Source organism: Pollicipes pollicipes, unplaced genomic scaffold (assembly GCF_011947565.3).
Source record: "Pollicipes pollicipes isolate AB1234 unplaced genomic scaffold, Ppol_2.1 Scaffold_4881;HRSCAF=5763_pilon_pilon_pilon, whole genome shotgun sequence".
Classification (NCBI taxonomy): Eukaryota; Metazoa; Arthropoda; class Thecostraca; order Pollicipedomorpha; family Pollicipedidae; genus Pollicipes; species Pollicipes pollicipes.
In genome coordinates, this window is record NW_023596576.1 from 29,551,789 (window position 1) to 29,557,788 (window position 6,000).

Sequence of the window (6,000 nt, forward strand, 5' to 3'; positions counted from 1 at the left end):
GACATCTGTGTGGGGTGGCCAGGGTCAGTTCATGACTCACGTATGTTTAGAAAGAGTACCCTGGGTAAGAGGCTGGCAGACCCCATCACTAGACATGCAATCCTGCCACAAAATGGTTTCATTGTTGGTGATTCTGCTTTTGAACTACAGAGTTGGCTCATGACACCATTTCGGGAAAATCAACTGGCAGAAAATAGGAAAAAGAAAAAGAAGTACAACTATCTGATCTCAAGCACACGTGTGGTTGTGGAGAAAACCTTTGGCATTCTGAAGGCAAGATTTCGGCGTCTCTCCTGTGTGGAAGCTCAGTCAGTTCAGAAAGTTGCGAAGCTCATAGTGGCAGCCTGTGTACTTCACAACATTTCACTTCAGGAGCATGACTTTTGGAAGGAGGATGGTGAAAATGAGGTCACTGAAGGCGTATATGCCGATGAAGAGATGCGACTGAGAGCTGGAGTACTGCGGGAGCATACAAATCCGGTACTCGTTGAACCATCCGCTGTTGTGGTGCGCAAAGAGCTAGTGGAAAGGCTTTGGGTGCTGTAGCAAGGCTGGTGGTGCTGCTGGATGATCACTGGCTGTGTTGCAGTGTCTATGGTATTTTCGTTGTGGTGTTCGCTGTAGGTCAGCATGATGTAGATTTTGCAATGCTGTGGAGGTCTGAAGGGCAGTGAACAAAGTGTTTTTTGCTGGCAGGAAATACAACATTTTTGTGATCTATGTGCATTCCAAAAGTCCTTACAGCAGTGACTGAAACTGCTTCCAAGCGAAATGTTACAATGAGAACAGGAGTCATCCAGAGACAGGTTATCATCAAGACACAAGCTTTAAAAAATAATGTCTCGCTAAATCCCTAGTAGCCCCCACATTAACTAAAAGATCCAAAGCACTAATGCCATGTCGCCTACCCCGCGCGCCGCCATGTTTGTGGATGCCCCGCCGACTACCGAGATGTTAAAAGGTTTTGCCAGTCCAGTAGTCGACAAGTGTGACGTCACACCCTTCACGTCACGAATCCATCATGGCCGCCCGACCAATCATAGAACAGGATTTCGACTATTGGTAGTACGATAGTTAAAATGAAACGCGCTCAAAGTAAGTGCGGCAACTCGTGGTAATTTCCTTAGCAACGCATAGCAACGCCTACGACGCATTTGCGGATGGGGTAGGGTGGATCAGGGCCCTTTAACAACAGGGCCCCGTTCTTCACGGGGAAATACTGCCAGATGCTCCACCTTTTCAAGTAATAACCTACGACTTTCCACAGCTACGTCATCTACGTCACGGAGAACACTTCAAGTAACTCCTAAACATGGCGACTAGTGAAATCAGCTGTTTTCTAACAAACGCATTTGACGCGCAGCAGAGTTGATATTGGCGAGTCGTGACAGTCAAATGCACTTTGATGTACACATGTACAAATAGTTCAGGTGTATTTCTCACAACAGCTGCCTATATCATGACGACCTACCTTAACGAGAATATCATAGGCAGAGAACGGCAGATCATCGCCCTGAACTCCGAAAGACGTTACATTACTTCGAGCGTTGCTCGAGCGTAACCACATACAATCGATCATCCTACGGACACCAAGTTTAACAGGCACTGGTATCTTAACGCCTTATGCCAGCTAAGATCATCGTGCATGTACATTGAGGTCGTCCATATATTTTGTTACGGATGAGCGAGTTTTGGCGCGTTTAGTTGCAAGCAGAGATACAGCTTTGCTCGGAGCACATGTGCAAGGAGAATTCTCATGGGACGATTCCCATGAAGAAGAGTTCTACATTCAGACGTACAGACACAGAACAACATCCATGGAAGCATGTGACGTCAGGTTATGCAGCATATTTACACTCCCAAACGTGCAAGGTATAGATAAACTTTCCCACAATCATACTGTCCAGACAAACTACTTATGTCACAGGATCAAGAAAGTGACTAACACAATGGTGCACTCGCCGACGTAGCGGTTCTGGCCCTGCCAAAGCGCCAACGTCGCCTAAACAAAACAGAGAATTATGTACACGACGTGGTTCCAGGACATGATGACGAAGATTTCAAATCGCAGTTTCGTATCTCGCACACGTTTTTCGTCTCAAAATCTCTAGGCAAAGCTGGCTCCTTACTATGACAATCATGGCCGGCGCAGAGGCAACCAGAAGGGTCCGTTGGAAGATGCGATGCCTGCGCTGCAATATTTTGCCGACCCAGTACCCCAACACTCCGATAGCGACAAGTTTGGAACTTCAAAATCTGGGTCACACTATCATCTAACAACATTTCGCAAGTATGTTGCTGCCGCGCGCGGTGACGTCATCGCGTGGCCAATAGGAGCGCGGCTACATGAAACCATCGCAGGCTTTGCAGCGTGCGCCGGCTTCCCGGGTGTGGTTGCAGCAATGGACAGGTCCGTTCTCTTCATGTATGCACCCAGCTAGGAGATAGCAGCTGCTCATAATACCCACAAGCATCGCTAAAAAAGGGGCTGTGCGTCTTATAGAAAATGCGCATCCTCCACAAAGCTCGGAGCCAATCTTTAAACGATGCAAAATTTTGAAACTAACGGATATTGCGAAATCCCAAATGTTAATTGTGATGCACAAATTTACAACTTTACAGCTCCCTGCATCGTTCGATTCAATTTACAAGCTCTACGAATCAAATGACATGGATATGAGGTGAGCAAAACATTCAGACCAATCTTTCTCTAATCGTAATTATAGACTATTTACAGCATCTTGCCTTGGTCCTATGCTGTGGAACGACATTATGGTTTCATATTTTCCAGGAATAACTGATATCTCTGTATCAAAAACCATCGTTAAGAACATCATCCGCAAGCATTTCGCGAATACATAACAACGTAACCAACATATTTGAAGACATCGTAATCCTCTTCGCTGCACATATCCAGCGCACTTTATATTTGACCTCCTTCATGCTCCATAATCAATTTCTGATATAGTTAAAGTCATGCACATATACCCAAATTCACGGCGCTGGCTCTGGGAGTTCTCCCAGCAACAAGCTCTGCTTGCCTGGGCGGACTCCCTGGACATCCGGCTCAAAACCCAACACGAAAATGACCAGGTAATTGCCCCCTCCGACTTGTTTGACTGTATAACCCTTACTAACACGGTGAATTGACTGGTTGTAGCTTATTGCCCGGTTATACCGGGCTGTCATTAGCTGACTTAGCCTAATGACTACTTTAAGACTTTTCATCTATTATTTTTCCCTGCCTATTACATAACACATTTCCTTCCGGTCTGCACCACCTCTTCGCATGCTTTTTTACCTTTGTTTCGTCTTCCTAGCTGGGAGTGCCGCGACTTGATTTTATATTTTCTGGTGTTAACGTACAGTTTACTGCGTCGCTGGGATTGAGGGGGGGGGGGGGAGCACTCCTGGTTACCTGTTCTTGGGTAATAGCATAGAAAAAACTAATAGATCTACTGGCTGCTTGTGATGACCGCGGTGCACTCACTGATGTACTTGCAGGGTTCCGCGATCCGCCCACGATTCTCGTGTTTTTTTTCGGAGAAGGTCCTCTCTGCTGCGACCTCAGGGAGTATCAACGGCAGCTTCTCCCATCTAGCGCACACCTCATCGAGGACAGGAGCTTCCCCTTTCCCCGGAGATCATCACCCCTTCCCGAGATAATGATCGCCTCAGCCACACTCAGCGCCACTTCTACAGACGATACAAACAAAACACGTTTCAAAATTGAACGTGCTGTCAACATGCTGAAAAACAAACTGCAGTAAATAAAACACGGGCAATGTGGCTGAGATTATCACTGCATTGATCATTGCACCATGCATGCACCATGAGGATGGGGCAGGGGATGACATAGCACCTGCAGAGCCCTATGGGGCAGATCCTGTGGAACAGATCGACATAAGTGCGCTGTTGCTTTTTAGCACACGGAACCTGCAAGTGCAGTGCATGGGCATCACAACGGATCGACATAGGTGCGCCGTTGCTTTCTAGCATACAAAACCTGCAAGTGCAGTGCATGGGCATCACGAAGCGACAGCACATGGCTCACCACCTCATGGCAAAGATGATGATGCATGTAGCTTGCTCCAATTAAATGTTGTGATGTGACAATTTAGAAAGACAAAAGCAGGTCGGACAGAACAGCCAGTTCATTATATTCACATCAGCGCAAACACACTTTGGGAAACAGACAGTTAAGGGGCAGCAGGGGGTGCCTTTGGAGAGAACATAGACTGAAAAGCTTGGAGACTCTCCACATCTAGAAAGACAACAACTTGTGTACACCCGGTTCCTGGGATTACTTTGTGCAACATACGGTATCACAATTTCATTATTTGATTGCCTAGTGCATGTCAAATCTCATCCACAGGTGTTAACATTTGGCACATAAAATTTTAAGAATTGAGTGTTCACTGCCTTCCATAATTGACCATTTAGGTTACATCATAAGGGCAAAACTTCGCTCAAACAATGCTTAAATACGAGATGATGACGTCTATGACATGCATCAACTTTTTACGACTCATCCACCTTGTCAAACACAGCAGACAAAGCCATGGCCAAAGTGGATGTTTCTTTGGCAAAGTATGCACATAAAATGGCCACTTAAGCCCAAAATTATGCATATGACCTTTATCATCAATAAAAATGTCACCCATGACAATTTTATGCTCCTGTCTTATACTTACACAGGCTTCAATACCACGAGCAATTAATTCGTGAAATTAATGCCACATATGTGTCACCTATTAATAGGGTATGCTGAAATAAATACCAGTGCCTAATCTGTTAACATAAATCTTTGGTAATGTCACCATGACACACTGTTCAGCATCAGGGTTCCAAAACTCCACCATCCCCACGTTGTTCAGTCAGGAATGCAGTGAAGGAGCAGGTCAGCGAAGAACTGCCATAGAAAATAAGTGCAACCATATCAATAATGTGATTTTCATGCAGCATAACAATCATGCTTACAGGTCACACAAGTGTAAGGTTGCTTGCTCAACCTCTACCAACCCACGCCTGTGCAGTCTGGAAATTCAAACTAATCAATCAGACCTAACAAACAAATCAGCTTGCAGTACAGGAATACTTTCAATGATGCAATGCAGTAGCACCTGGGCATAGAAGCTAAGTAGCAATGCATGTGTGTGCATTTGCGATCGAATCACCAAGCAGGCAACGATGGCCGACACATCAGTGTACCTAGTGTACCAGGCCAGATATGCCGTCACCTGCAACCCCTGACAAACTATTATTAAGGGAAAGCAAATAATAAGTCCGACTAATGCATTTTTCAACAAACAGTAGTACACCACTCTGTGGGAATAGCGTAGCCTATAAATGGCAGATCTAAGTGGCTCGAGGAAACCCTCCACATCCACCCTACCCCATCCGGACATGCGTCGTGGGCGTTGCTATGTGTTGCTATGTAAATAACCACGAGTTACCGCACTTGCTTCGCCTCTCGGCCAAGTGAGGAATGGGCTTGGGCCGTGACGTCATAGGTAAATCGGTAGCTACGCCATCCATCGACTGGGCTTACTTGAACTAAGGATTGGGCTTCCACTTGGTCATCAAGAACGGGTCTCAGGTTGGGCGGCAGGATATATACCAAAAGATACTAGGTTTGAGACAATGCTGCCCTCGGAGCACCCATATACCAATTTTAATCAATAAAAGTACTAGTGATGGAATTTTAACACACTTTTGATATGTTGCAACCACTGCCAAAGCATTAACACGCGATATCACGTAATTTAAAAAGGCACCCAGCAATGTTTTACTAGTGACTAAAAACTGGGAATTTTACAGTTTTTGCGCCGTAGAGACGTTAAACAACAACACTCGCAACTTGGGTGAGCCACCTCGATGCGTTTTTGTGAGACTGCTCCACTAATGTTATATAGCCAATAAATGAATCGCGCCGTTAACAACTATGAAATAAACAAACTCATTTAACGACCCTCCCAACACTTTCTTTACTTTTTCTGG